The following is a 16,593-nucleotide window of genomic DNA, read 5'->3' on the forward strand; positions in this document are numbered from 1 at the left end:
ACAGATTGAAAAAAATAAATATGTATGCTTAACTTTAAGCAAGCCAATCAATGTACAACTGAAATATTGCATAGACTAAAATATGGAAAAGGTTAAAACCAAAATGTCACATCCCTCTGCCATGGAGTATAACAGCAAAAAGTGGAGAGGTGAAGCGGCGAAGCATACCTTTTATAAGGAGGGTCCCCCACAGGTGAAAGAAGAGGAAGAGAAACTTTCTCCCTCCATATTAAAAAAATTAAGGTTTCTACATATCGTGGGGGATCGGGGTTAAGTTTCTGTAGTCTGAGCCCAGCTTGATTTGCCTGTGGGTGTCTGAATGGTGGTTTGTCTCTACACGTCGTCAATGAGACAGACTGGGGACATGTCCTGTGTGGACCCCACCTTCGCCCAATGTCTAGGATTAGATCCCGTTGCTCCACGACCCTCAAACTGATAAGCGGTATAGATGAAGGAAGGATGGATCATACAAATGTAAGAGAAACTTAGTGAACATAGGCTTCATTCCTCAGTTTCTAATTTCCTTTCAAATGGCACCTTAATGGCATTATCTGATCTTCATGATGAGACTATTTCTTAAATGATTGTGTGAAAAGCTTATAATAATGGGGACTCATTTATAATTACCCAATTTATTGTGAGATATTCTTGATTGGGATTTGTGGACCAAAGCAGGGAAAGTATCAAAAAATGTGAAATTAGTGGAATTAAACAAATTCAAACCAGTTTCTGTTAATTAATTATATCTATTGTACAGTTTTAGGTACTTTTTGTACGTTTCACGTGTTAAGTTTTCAAAGAATGTCGTTATTTCACATCTGCTCCATAACATTCAGTACAAAATTATTTTAAACAGACATGACACAACCACTGACAGTTAGGAACAGCTGTTGAGATTGACAGAAGAGCTAGATGTTAAAACTTGGACTCCATTGCACGGCTGATGGGGCGGACAGGATTATGATAGTGGTGCTGATGCGATACTCCAGCTCGTTTGTTTCCAGAACCATCGGAGTGTCCTCCGGTGAGAAATGGCCGAGGCAGACAGGCATTAGGAATCGATTGGAAGACTCCCTGAACTCGTGCTCCTTCACATACACACCCTCCATTTCGCACAGTCCCCCTCAGAAACCTCCTGCACAAACTCTTGCCTTCGCACACTCTGTGGAAATCAGTCAGCAAAGCCATTGCTCTGACATATGAGCAGCAGACGCAGAGTGTGCCGGCTTATCAACCATTTAGCAGCCGATGACCTGTGGAGCGAACGGCCCTATCATGATAAAGTGTCGGAACCGTGCACATTCAATTACAGGTCAGAGGGCAGCACGTACATCACCATACAACATCAATCACAACTGCTATTGATTGCCCCACGATAAGTGTGTATGTTGCACCCGGTGTGTTCGGGGGCATGTGTGTGTGGGTGTGTGATGGGCCATGCATGCTGTTGGAAGCAGTGAGGGGTTGCGCTGCTTTGGCGGGCACCATAATTCAACTTGAAAGGCAGAAATGTTTTCTAGGCAAACTTGGGTGCAAGCAAAAAGGAGTAAAAAACTATAAAGCTTGAACTTGAGCATATTTGGCAGAGACGAAAGCTATGAAAAGGCACAATCAGATCTGTCCCTGGTTTTAATTTCTGTTATTTGATTCAGTGTGTGGTTATCCTCTTTAATTCCGTTAAACTCTAACTCCAACTCTAGTCTAGTTTTTTTGTTTTTTTTACATCTTTCATTTTCATCAGCGCAGACAAATCTAATGTGAATATAAATTGAACAATATCCTCTATGATCTAACTGCAGACACCCAGCTTGGGAAGAAAAAGCTAAATGGCAGCTAGATTTAGTGTTTGATCAGAATTCTTTTACTACTGACTCATCTTGTAAGTCATTACTAATATTCATCCTCTTTATAAGTATTTATTTCCATTCACATTCACCAAATCATTAAATTAAGCTTCCAATACTTTATACTAATAGGGATTTCAACAATACTGCAGAAAACTTGGCAATATTTCACTCTGGAACGTTCCACTTGTATTACTGTATATACAAGACTTCAGTTAGCTATGTAAAGAGGTAATTGTTGTGTAATTTGTGGGCTCCTGCACGGTTGACATCAATCTCGTGTGATGTCTTGTGTAACTAGGATGTTAAAGATCCACCGATGGCTCATTTGCAGCTTCCACATCCTCCTCCTGCTTTCTTAATATCCACTAGACCCCTGTAGACCCCTGACCAGTCTACAGTTAGAGACCAATAATCACTATATCACTGCGTGTCATTAATCACACCAGCCCGCACATTATTATAAATGATAGATTTCATATCGTTAGCCACACTAGAGGTAGCAGCTCATTTACGGGTTATTGATCACCGACTGTTATGAAGACTGGGAATCCTGTCTGGCACTAATGAAAAAACTACTCAAACTACCTAACATCTTCTCTTCGCTGTCTAACACTTATTCTCTATATTTCACTGCTTACAATTTACTTTCGTTAAATTACCAACAATGAACAGAGAGAATCTGCTCTCAATGTTCTACTCCTTTTACTTCGATTTGTTGGTTTTGTTTTTGTCCATTAAACCGACAAACACAAACCATCTCATCACTTAGGATCTGACTTGAGCCCAAGCAATTTCCTACAATACACACACTGCACAGCCTTCCCCTTGTACCACAACCTCCATTAAAGATGTCAACATGCCACCACTTTAAAGAAAATATATATATATATTTTAGGGATGCACCGATTTATCGGCCGAACATCGGTAGCGGCCGATATTCGCCTCGTTTACTGATATCGGGTTATCAGTAATAAACTTGACTTTCACCGATATCATTGGCCGATGTTCATATTTGTTGTAAAACCGCTGGGCACGTGCCGCGACTGGGGGAGCAGTCGCTCCGTCGCCCTCCTCTCCGCGGCCAGAGGCTCAGTGTGCGGCACCGGGAGGTCCTCATCCGGTGGCGCCTAACGGCGTCCCTGGTGCGGGGGCTTTCTTTCTCTTGGACCGCGGGGCGGTGTCCATCGCCGGCGCGGAAGGCGGGCCGTTGGAGGGGACCGGGTACGGCGGTCGGCGGCGGCGACTCTGGACGCGTGTCGGGCCCTTCTCGCGGATCACCTCAGCTACGGCGACCGCCGGGGGAACCCTCCGGCTGGCGCCTAGCAGCTGACTGAGAACTGGTGCGGACCAGGGGAATCCGACTGTTTAATTAAAACAAGCATCGCGAAGGGCCACGTGGGTGTTGACGCGATGTGATTTCTGCCCGACACTAAAAACAGGTCAAACTGAGGAGGGCTTGTTAAGTTATCTTGACTCACGCAGTGTTACTTGGCGTAAAAAGTATGAGCGTAGCGTCTGTTTAAGTACTTTATTCTCATGTGCACCGGCTCTATTCATCAGTCTCATGCACAGGTAACAAGGGAACTGACAACATACGTCATACACACAGAAGCCGTAACACCTCTAATAAACGGGCAATACTGCTACCGTAGAAGAATGAGAAGAGCGTTCTCTATAATGATACTTTAACAGGGCTGTTTTAGACAGGGTAAAAAGGTGCTGTTTTAAATAATCATTGTGGTATTTTGACCAAAATATGTTGGTCATTTCATTAAGATCCCAAGGAACCATTTCAACTTGCGGAAAAATGGTCATTATATGTCTCTGTTAAATAAAGTTTAGTTAAATCAAAGATTGTTTCATAAATCTGATTCAATTTGTGTCATTAAAAGATAAGAGTGATGAAGGGCTGAACACTTTTTAAATAGTGCTTTTTAAATAATGATTTAATTATTTTTCTGGCACAAAAGGGTGAATGAATAACAACAAAAAGAAAATAAACAAATATCGGTATTGGTATCGGCTATCGGCCAGATTGTTATTTTAAATATCGGTATCGGTATCGGCCAAGAATTTCCATATCGGTGCATCCCTAATATATTTATATCAACCGAAATATATTCACCTGTCTAATCACAGTCGATCATGTTGTCTCACCCCATTTTTTAGCATCAAATATCTAATGAAAACTAAAATAATCAGAAACATCAGCGTGATAAGAACTACTTAGAAATGACAGAAACCATTGTGTTCCATGTCCCAGCGGTGAACATGGAGAGGGCCATGTTCATGACTTACTGTGTAATGCAGACAGCCACCAGGGTGGAAACTGATCAAAGGATGTTTTGGCCTCACTTTTGGGGGAGCTGACTTATCGTCCATCTTTAAATGGGGCATAGGTCGGGACACCCTGTTGGCACTCCCTCTCCACCAACCTTCTCCAGGGACAGACCGCTTGAGCTCAGGATCAACACAGTAACAGCTTGATAGATCATTTCGAGAATAACCTGCTGAGCCGGTGAAGAAGACAAAGTACTACTTTTAACCACAGTGGCTAACACAGCACTCATACCAGAGCGACATTGAACAGCCTCGTGATCATCATGCACTCGCACAAATGTGATGTGAAATTGTATCGAGCACACTCTTGGTTGCAGTCTGGAGCCCTGCCTCCTTAGAAACACACACACTCACACAAATGGGAATATATGATTTCAATCTCAGCACTATTATATTACATTATCGCAGGTTCCGGTAATACATGATGATGGACTGCTACTGTGACTTTAATGCAGTTAAGGGAAACGCAACCACAAACACACACATGCAGTCTCCATTCATACTCACATCTCTACATTGACAAAAAGATGAATCAGGTCCAAGTGTCCAATTAGACAGGCTGCCTTGGTGATAATGGATGAGCTCTGCGCCCAAGCGGAAACATATACTCTATGATGTGGAGCCAATAAAGCTTTTAGAATGTGGCCAAGAAGCGACCGTCGACATATAGGGTAACATATAGGGTGAATTTATAAATCCTATTATAGATGGCTTAACAGTTTTACTTTTCTCCAACCCTTTGTGTCATTTAAGAGAGTGTGCATTACACGTGGATTTAACATTTCAGCAGGATGGGAGGAATAAGTCAATAATAAAAAGATGAACATACAATAAACAGGGGAAGTGGACTGGACGTTAGTTGTGTGTGTGTGTGTGTGTTTGTGTGTGAAAATCGCCTCGCAGCACAGATGTATGGATTTGTCCATGTGGCAGTGGGTCCTGTCAGCAGTTTTCCACATGGCCAGGCTCCCAGTGCTGCTTCACAGCATTTGAATACGTCACTTCCAGCGACACGAAGCCTTGGACATCCCCTGCCTCATCAGGCCGCCCCATCCTCTTTCCATCACTCTCTCTCTCTCCTTCTCTCATTAAAAAGCACTCAGGCTCAGTACGTTAGCATAAATACATAAATTCATGGCTCGCGAGATGAGAGACTCAACATATTTCCTCTCTTCAAAAGACACACACACACACACAATCAGAAAAGGTTTATTCGGAGGGTTGTTTATTTTTTCCAGGTAAAGCATGAGGGAGACCTGCTGCTACTTCTGGGTTCCAGCTTGCAATCAGTTCCGAAACAGTGGTTGAGGAATCGCACATGAAGACACATCTCTCGGATGCGACGAGGAAATCAATAGACAACAAATACTGAGCTGTGGCATCAGTGGAGACGAGGGGGAGATGAAGAAGGGATCAAAGTATCGTCACATGATTTGAAGTGGAAGGAGAAGAAGAAAAAGGAGAACCATGTGTCTGAGAGATCGTTGGGCGCTCATGTGTGAGTATGTATGGATGATTTTTTTTTTACTCCGCCACGCAGCCTGAGCTTAGTACTGGTGGAGCATGTGTCGTAATCAATAGCACTTCAGCCAGAGAGCAAATCGATGGAGGCTGCACTGTAGTGGAATTCATGGTCCAGGGAGAGAAGAGGGGAAGGGTGAGTGAGGAGAATGAGAGCAAACACAAAGAAAGATGGGAATGTAGGCCGAGGGAGATGAAAGAGAGGTGTGCAAATGGGAATATTTCTTTTCTTTATTTTAGAGGCGAAGAATTAGAGAGTTAAAAACACATTAGCTGCATTTAAGAGGAAATATGAAAGAACAAAAAACAGGTCTACGAGTTAATGAAGGTTTTGAAATAGGTAAACTGGGAAGAGATTAAATGTAGGTGTGATGCACAAAAATAAAACAGCAAGCCATTTATCCGAGTAGGCAAATTTCCGCATAATTGTGCTGCTTTAGTGAGCTTGTTCAAACCCCCTGCGAGGATTAAGAAAAGCAATACAGGGAAATTGGCTCCAATGAGAGAACAATGAACGATAAATGGAGACAAAAGCACCGGAAAGACAAGGAAAGAAAACAGTATTGGTAGCAGCTACAGAGTTGTGTGTGTGTGTGTCTGTCCTTATTTGGAATAAAAGTGAAAGAAAGAAAGCAGTACAAATGTTTCAGGAATGTATTTTCTGTTACTTAAGTGACCTTTGAATGCAGCTGACAGCAATATGGTGCAACATGACTCCTGCCCTCTCATTTATTGGGGGTCTGGTGAACTTCAATAGAGACTACCTTTATTTCCACTGGGACCGTAATGGCAGTTTTTACAATTACAGCAGCAGTGGAACAACATGCTGTATTTTAACTTAAACAACAGAGCACTCGTGGAGCCACCTTGTGTTTTTTAAGTTCAATTGTTTGGAACGGGCTATGAAGAAACCCATTGTGGGGCCGTTAAAACAGAGCATCTGCACTCCACAAAACACAGACAGTCACAAAAACCCACTTACAATACCATTCAATTCAATTTTAAATGGCTTCAAATTACAACATACATTATCTCAGAGTGAGGTCAAGACCTCACAATATTATAGAAAAACTGAACAGTTTCCCCAATGAAACCACCCTTGGTGGGAGACTTTTTTCTATCGAGAGGCGTTCAATTTTTTACAACATCCTTCGCAACGTTATTAAACCCATACATACTGAACTAATGAACCCATATATCACAGATATCTCTATGATGCGACTGCTCGAACTGCCTCCCTGTATAATGAACTGTATATAAAGATGGATGACCTTTCTCTGCTTCCTCCCACTATGTAGAAATGAAGTCAAAATATAAATAATAAATCCCGGTTACAAACGGTCTTACGCATTTGGAGTCCAAATCTGTGCGATAGTGATCGAGGGATGGAGCCAGGTAGCAAGATCACTCCAACACACAGACACAGGACCAATCGAAAGACAGTTTTCAGCTGACAATCATGGCATCGATTAAATCCATCACCCAAACACTGACAAGAAACATGTTAGAAATTTTTTATATTTGATGTGTAATTTGACTTTTGGGTTTGGTCCATGTCCCATACACTTACATGGAGGAGGCAGGATTTATGACTTTACTAATTTCAGCCACCAGGTGCTGATCAAGACACTTTGCGTTCACATTTCGGGAGCCGTCAAGTTTTCATTTTTTAATATTTTTATACAGGCTATGCTCTGTGAGTAAATCCATCATTATTATCATCACTACCATCTGACATCAGATGTTTTCATAGAGTTGATTTTGTTTGCAAAGACAGCACATTACTCCCTTGTATCAAACCCTGCAGTGATCCGATGCACAGAAAATTGCCCGATAAGTTCAATGTATGTTGTATGGAAATGTCCAACCGTGCCTTCTGTGTTATTCTAATAGAAAAAACTAGATGACTTTCCAGGTTCTAAGCTATTAACTCGCTCATCACAGAAATTGCACCAAAGAGCCACTTTAATCTAAGTGCATTTGACCTTTCACGTCTGCCGTTCAGTTTGAAGCGGGGCAAAAGTAGCAGAAAATTGAAATGGCAAAATAAACCTGAGGCAGCTGAAAAAGGCACAAACATTTAGAAGTTAAAGGTAACGGTCATTCAGATTTATTCTTTTCTCACAGACAGCCATTGCTCGTCAAACAAATTAAATAAACATTTTATAAGGGATGAGTATCCATGACCAGTAAAAAATACACTGGTGCAACAAGGGGTTCGTTTTTACACGAGCAAACACAAGCCAAAAAATATATAATACGATGATTCACACATTATCACATGGTAACAGAGTCAACACTGAATAAATCAGGGCAATAGGCCTACACAGGGCTTCACATTAATTAACGAGACTGTGGCCACCCAGCAGAGGCTAATTTGTCTCACCACACTTTCATAATGACCCAAAATTATTTTACACTTCTCATAATAACATAAAAGACCTCTAACTCACTGTTCTCCACCGTTGCCTCATTGTGGAGCTGTGCACAGCACCCATCTCTCTCTCTCTCTCTCTCTCTCTCTCTCTCTCTCTCTCTCTCTCTCTCTCTCTCTCTCTCTCTCTCTCTCTCACACCTCAACCCCTACGTCATATTTGGACTGAAGGCCAACTGCCGCACTGAGAGAGATCCCATCACCTCAGGTACATGTGACAGAGTACTGTGTGCATGTTCAATGGGCACAACCAACCCTCATCCCTGTGTTAATAAAGTGGAAAATGTCTTCTGGTTTTTACCCAGAAATAGCAACATGTCAACAAGTTGTAGTTCAGTCTAGCACCTCACTAACATGGCCGGTCTCTTATAAAATGTACACACAGTTCTGATACTGATGGTTAGAAAAAAAAATGCTATCATATATCTCCTGATTAGTTAACAGATTAAAGAATAAAGACCTCTCTGTGTACGACAAATGTTCGAAAACGAAATGAAACAATGCAACAACAAGTCACCAAACTTACAGAGCTTGAGTGTGAGCACTTGTGCAAGTGTGTGTCTGTGTGTGTGTGGGGGGGGAGAGAGAGAAGCGATTTAATGGGGATTGGTAATAATGCATTTGTGAGTGTTTTTTGATGAGCTAGGAGATGAGAGGGTATCGCTCAGCTGCATACATATTAATAACATGGGGTGTTTGGAGAGAATAGCACAGCTCAACTATTACAGCTTGCACGTATGAACACACACACACACACACACACACACACAGTATTTATTTCATTCCTATCTATGCGTGTCACACATGCACCCACATAAGGATGAATAAACACAACCTGGTAAGAACTCACATTCTCTCACACACAAACATACACACACACACAAACACACATGAGTATCTGCACTCTCTGGGTCTGATGAACTTGCTTATGACAGCTAATAACTCCCCTACTCCCTCTGGTCTTAATTAGGGCCAGTTATTACGGAGTGTTTGAATCTCTCTCTCTCTCACCCCCCTCCTCCTCTCTCTTTTTTTCCTGTCTCACCTCCTCACCCTGTTGCACAGCTTGATCCCTGTGCGTTGTCGAGAGTGAAATGAGCAGAGAAAGGAGAGAGAACGACTTCGAAAACCTCTCACTGCCTCTCTGTTGGGGGTCTGTGCAACCAGTGTGCATCCCACACACGGATATGCGCACACACAGAGACAAACACACTCACACATGATTACTATTCCCTGCCACTTTCTATTTTGCATTTATGTGCCTCGGCTCAACTCGGCTTCATGCAATTTATAGTTTTGCCCTTCATTTCACTGCTTTCCTGAGGTTCAAAAGTTTGGAACAGTGTGATAGATGGTTGGTGGAGGAAGGCCGTGAACTGGCCTTGAACCAGCAACATGACTGAAGTCCAATGGGCTTCATTCATCCGCAAAAACTCCACGTTTCATGGGCAAACACTTTGGGTTCTCATTGACATTCATGAACGTTTTCGATTTATACAGCTCACTGTAAAAGTGTTTCATGGGCCCAGGGTCATAAAAACGTGTTTAAACACAAAAAGGATGACATTACCTGTAATTGAAAAGGTAAAATGGCTGAATTTAAGAAGTATGAGGTTTTCACAGATGCTCTGGTGCAAACTTCATTAAGAAAGATCTTTAATAATTCCAAAGAGCTCCCTGTTTGCAAAACCAATACATCAATATAAAGGTAGATACCATACACTGCATTTAAAGGATGGACAACATGATGTCTCTCTTAGTGAATCTACAGCCATCCCCTGGTGGCTGGCTTCAGTATAGGCCATAAACACTTGATTCCTCCGTGTTAGTGGAGGCCCAAGACTCAGGTTTGTTTCAATTTCTTATGTAATTCTATAACTACAATTACCAGCATGCTGTTGTTTGCCACCGCCAGTGCAGTGTCAGTCCCTCTAGGTATGCCTGACATATTGTATTAACAATAATGTGAGGTCACCATGACATTTAACCACCCAAATCTAATCAATTCATTCCTAAGTCTAAGTGAATATTTGTACCAAATTTTAAATGATTCTCTCAATCCATTTAAAGGGTTTTGTGAAGTTACTATGACGTTGTGCTTATACCTCCAAAATCAAATCTCTTCATCCTTGAGTTCAGCTGGACATTTGTGCCGAATAAAGAAATTCCAATAGGTCACATTTATTGCTATTGTTCATGAATGTGGTCTCTAGAACATTATGCTAAAGATGTTTAAGACGAAGCATACTGTTTCCTCTCCACTGCCCTGAAGTCTCCAACTTTTCAAACCACTCAGTAGCTGATGCCATGCCCTCGGTGTATCCCATAGTAAATTAAAATAAAAACTAAATAAATAAAATCTAGAGGCAGTAGGGAAAGGAACACTGACAAGGTTTTGAATCAGTAGTCGTTTGATTTGATGATCGAGCCACCTCATGTATTATGAAGAAATTATCTTTGGTCCCAACATGATGTCATGATCTGAGAGAAGGGCATGCAGTGAGACTCGGCACATCAAATATTCATCACAATAAGAACCATGGTAGTAACCATGTTCTATTTCCATCTATACCAATATACAAAGTATTCTAAACAGACATAGAAGCAGGTTTACTCATTGTACATAAAATGTCAGACAGTTAATACCTAAAAGCATAAAATACTATTCAGCAAATTCTCAGGGGAGAAAATAGAATCTTATTTTCATGTTTGTTTATGATAAAATTCCATTATCAGTCAACATATGGCCGTCCTTGTTAAAAACACAAGGGGAGAAATAATGTGCATGTACAAGGAGGAGCAATAGAGGAAGGGTGTAAGTGTGAACGTTTTACATGGAGGTTTCAAAGACAAGTTCCAAAACAAAGAGTAAGCGGTAGCTGGCCTTCACTTTTACATTTAGCTGAATATCTATGTCGTGTAGATGTGTAGATGCTGCTTCAACAGATACGTTACATGTGTGAGGAAAGTTAAAGTTAAAGTTAACTAAGAATAAAGAACAATCTAACATATACATATTTGACTATGAATGACTCATGTTGTCTCAGGTTTAATTTTGCAATAAGTCAACATGGCTTCACGGTGCACCCAGCTGACTTCATCCAGAACAACCTGTCTGCCAACTCACTGAACATAAAAATGTGGGTCTTGTTTATTTGAGCCGACAGGGACGCTGAGCTCTCTAAAGGATTTTTGCAGAAGAAGAAAAAAGAAATCCATACAGGGCTCTGGACTGTTGCGTCTCTTGTCCAGTTTGCCAATTCAGTGGTTTTAATTTCTGCATTAAAGTTAAGATTGTGCAATTAGAGTGTCCAGGAATGTCATTAGTGCTCCCTCAGTCTTTTCCATGGTTGTAGGGTAAATTGAATGGGTTGTAATTGTATGTCATGGCGGTTGAAACGAGGGGTGTAAGCTGTGATCCAGAGTGATGATGGCACAGTAGGCTACAGCCCACATTAAGGTTACAGGCAGGGTTCAATTTGAGTTTCTTATTTTCTTTTATGTGGTGATGAGTGGCTTCAGATACTACGGGTATTAAGCACTTCTTCCACGTCTAAGAAACTCTTTCAACAGGATTCACATGGCACTGACTACCCCTCAACTTATTTCTTATGTGATCTCTGAGGAAGATTAAATTTGTCTAATGCTGCAGGTGTGGTTTATCCAGATACCTCATGGATGGATTGGATTTCAGCTGTGAAATGTAAAAGAAATTGGGGTTTCCACCTGATCATCACACTTGTGGTTGTAGTTACATAAAATAGGACTCTGTATTCACTGCACCTACAGATTCTGTCACAGACCAGAAAAAGTTAGCAAGACAAATCCCAATGTCCTCGGACAAGACAATTAACCTGCTAAGAATGCAGTCCGGGATTTTTTGACTCTAGTTACACAAGGACCAAATGGCTTGGTGCCCCTTACCTCCACAGTACCAACTCGCAGGATATCTCAAGGAACATGGTCGAAGGCCTCCTCCATCACATGTAGGCTGGGTAAATACTGTCCACAGTTCCACAACCAGGATGGAAGTTATACTGATCGGTCTGAATCCAAGGCCTCTCCGATGGCATCTTGTTCAGCACCTTGACAACACAACGCCCCAGTAGTTTGACCAGAGCTTTCGGCCCCTTGCCTTTAAAATAGGAAAAACCATCATCTGTGACCTTCGCTGGCAAATGGACAAAGCTTTTCCTGAGCCCTCCAGCTCTGCCACAGAAGAGGATCAGTCGTTTTGAGCTCCTCCTTCCAACACATATCTTCAGTCTAGGATTCAGCTTGGCAGTACAATGTGTTTATTCAATATTCCTTGTAAGTGTCTTATAATGTGTTACAGTTTTAATTTGCAAACAATAAACATAACAATACAGTAGTCTCTTGGTGAGGCGTGTGATAAGCTAACCTTGTATGGGTCTGATATAAGAAAAGCGATGCTTGATTAGTGTAACTTGTTGAATGTGACCTTCTGGTGCTGTACTGTATATCAATTGCCATAAGCACTGGATTCGTAGCTCTTACAGTCAGCGCTACGTAACTGTCTCAAACCATAACTTTCATTGACAGCAACACGCACACACACACAAACATACACAAACACACACACACACACACATATGCCCCAGCTCCCGCTCATGAATCTTTCAGACTTAGGCTTGAATGGCTCATTGACTTGCCATTAAAAGAAGGAGCCTTCATTAGTTAGGATCTCCCTCCTAAACGGATACCAACTGTGAATATTTTTGTGTAAGCGTGTATCAGACGGCTGGTGTCTGAGACATATGCATCTAACCATCCAACCCATCCACAGCACAACACGCAGCCAAGACGGCCTATTCATTAGCGGAGGGGGGGGTTGCAATTCCCTATCACTTGGAAACTCAGTGGAGCGTTAGTGGCTGTGGCTGGATGTAGAAAATAAAAACAGATTGGGAGAGATTCAGGGGAATGGGATGGAAGAATGCAAGCAGAACATTAAAGAGCATTCCAGAGCGGAGAGTTAGTGAGACGCAATCATCTCCGGTCAGGGACAAACAGAAAACCAATCCGGGCATTTTCCAGGCTAGAAATTTTACAACAGGAAGCTGAAATAATGACAGGAATTATGTTTAGTCGCCTGGACATAATGTGATGGTAAGTAGTCTTCTATGTCATGGAGTGAGTCTCCCGCTGCTTCTCGGTTCCTGCGCTCAGATTTAGAACTGTGGTCATCTGTCATCCGTGGAATATGCGTAGCCTCGTACTAGCTGACATATATCTGCATTTGACTCAGCTACTTCCCATGATAATAAACACAAATACCACTAAACACAAGTTGCAAGACAACAACCTCTAACAATACAGAAACATTGCACATCAACTGCAAATTAGGTAAAGGGCTAGAATGTGGCTACTGAAGAAGGGATACAGTACCGACATTGAAGCCCTACGTGAGCATCAAGCAAATTAAACCCAGCCATCTTATGTTGTGAATCTTTGCAAGTGAGAGGACAATAAATCTTCACTTCCCCCTGTTGTAAAAACATGAAGCTATAATATCCAGGATACGGATGACGCCATCTTGCACCGTTGACGTGATTTGGAGCCAGCATCTTCATACAGTGGCTGGTCTCTACTCTCCATCATAAAACAAGGTAAGGAGTTACTTGTTATGCAATAGCTTTTCACTGTTCATCTCCATGTGACCTTGTATAACGCTCTTTGGTCAAAATGGGTTTCATTTGATTTGAAATCACCAAACTGTGGATAGAGCCTCAGCAAAATTACAGCTGCATTATTTAGACAGTGTAAATACAGAGAGGTGCCCGCGGAAGAGAAATAAATAAAGATAAGCGTACGAAACACAGCTAGTGCATAAATCATCGCTATTGTATCGTCCCTTCGCGGCCCTCAACAAAATGAAACTCAGTTTAATGTTAAAGAAACTCTTGATTAATTCAGGAGACAGTGTTTCAATGCAGCAGAGTGACCGTCGAGTTGTCTCTGTTTGACAGTGAGTGGATTGTGGCAGTGCCAGATGTTGCAGCGCGAGTTGTCCAGCAGCAGCCGGTGCTACGGACGCTGATCAGGTTACATTGAATACGACACGTGCATATAGTGATGGTAATGCTGTTATACAGACACCTGCGCTGTGTTTATGCTTCACTTGAGTCAATGTGCTTTCAGGTTAACGCACTTTCACTTTGACTGATTTGATTGTTGTGGCATTATCACACCGGAATTCAATTATCATTGGCTGGAGCAATAACAGCGCCGGGTTCCTCTCGGGTAGCTGCCTCTGAACGGATGTCAGCTGGAAACAGTAAAAGACTCGGGGGTGATTGAGATAAAAGCTCTGGCACCTTTACGACACTCATAGATCAAAGCAGTAATACACATTGACTTTCCGTATTTAACTACAGCAGTTTTTTAGAAGAAAATAAAATTTCACAATCACTGACTCACGGCCACATTAACACACAACAAGACCCGTCGAGTCTTCGGAGTGTCGTTATCCGGAACATACTGCACAATTAGTGTCGTGATTATTTACACATCGGTTTGACACTCAGCCACTTGAACATGTAAGTAATTGAATCTAAACAGACCCTCTCCAGCTTGTATGTACACACACACACACACACAAACCCATTATAAATGCACAGCCCCACCACTTCACATAAAAGCACATGGGGACAAAATAAAAACCCAACCAACCTTGGAAGTTGTGCGAGTGATAACGCCTCGAAACAAAAAGGCTTGAACTTCAAACTGCGAAAGAAGAGTTCGCACAAAGCAAACCCAAACTCTTTAATGTGAAAACGACAGTGGCGCTCTCTCTCCTTTTAAAATCCGCCACCGCACCGGCTTTGTGGGACAACGTTTTAACAAAGCTCCGAAGCCGGCCACAAGTCGCCTTGTGAAGTACGAGACCTCGGCTGTTTGATCATCGCCGCGTCACACAGAGACGACGCCCACAACTGAGAGCCGGAGTTCAAGTAACACACCGTCAAGGTGAATCCGGCTGATCCCCTTATGCTTTTTTTTTTACCTTAGATCCTCTTTGATAATGAAGGGGGAGATGTGAAGGAGAGGAGGCAGGATAAATAAGGATCAAGGCAGACATGAACTGTGCACAAGTCAGTATCAGGCAAGACATTTGAAACTTGTGCTCATCAAGATTAAATCCCCCATCTGAGCATTTAGCCAGGATTTCAGCTGCAGCAGTCACTAGATGTTCAAGCTCCTGAGGCCGGAGTGCAACCTGTGTTTAAAGTTACTGGTTGTTGTGTGAACAAAATTTTTGTATGTATGTTCATATCGATTTTATGTAGAGAACATGACATGACCTATAAATTAAGCCAAATCATTTTGATTGTAACTTGCTGATTGGCTGCAGTAAAGGTCATATATTCTGCCGTCTCCGATGTGGGTGGGATCTGGATAAAACTATAAAGTTTGGGCTGATGTAACATAAGATAAGATACATTTATTGATCCCAAACACATGCACAATCACACGACGTCCAGAGAAGGGAAATTTGTCTTCTGCTTTTGAACATCACAGGACACACAGAGCAGTGGGCAGCCATGCACAGCGCCCGGGGAGCAGATGTTGGGGGAGTAAGGTGCCTTGCTCAGGGGCACTTAGACAGTGGGGGTAGGTTGAGCACTCTTTGGACTTTGGAACAGATCCGGGTGTTGTCCTGGCAGGTATGTTGTATTGTCACTACAAGGAATTGAACCAGCGACCTTCCAGTCCGATGTCCGTAACTTTCGGTCCATAGTCCAATTATTCTGCCACTAGTCCACCGCCTCTACCTGGTTTGCCCATGATGTGCGTTACCAGGTGACCTGTTGGATGTACAGATTTACCCTACACGTCTGGGATTCAGCAGTGCACAGCAGAATCTGCTTTTCTCAGCATGTGATTGAAATGTAGCCCAATGGAATCTGGGATGAGCCTGTTCAGAGAATGAATGCTCCTTATCGCATGCTGCCATGCATGTCATCCATCTCATCACTTGCATTTTCCATGGATTTCTGTTTGCGCTCGCTCTCCCCAAATAGGTCTCCGTGCTGAGTAGGTGGATGAGCCTCGTGAATTTGTTCTTAAAATGCGATCAGAGTTCCTCTTAATTATTTCCACTGTGGCCTCCATACGTCTCATCCCAGAGGCGGCTAAAAGAAGCAAGGAAAACCATGCGGAATAATCCGACGCTTTGGAAAATGACCACACTTATTTTAGTCGAGAAGATTGATACCAAGTGCCGTAGAAATGGCAGTTGTATCGCAGGGAGTTACATGCTGCAGACATGACTGGTATTGATCTTCTCCTCGGACTTTCTGCAGGAAGGGGAAAAAGCCTTTTTTCCCACAATTGCAGAATAAGCGTACAGATGACCTAGGAAGCATCAGAGCGTCACATATAGGATCCCATCCGTCCCATGTAATAGACTGAAGGGAAAGAAGAACT

The sequence above is a fragment of the Pleuronectes platessa genome, chromosome 5, assembly GCF_947347685.1.
Source record: "Pleuronectes platessa chromosome 5, fPlePla1.1, whole genome shotgun sequence".
NCBI classification, from domain to species: Eukaryota; Metazoa; Chordata; class Actinopteri; order Pleuronectiformes; family Pleuronectidae; genus Pleuronectes; species Pleuronectes platessa.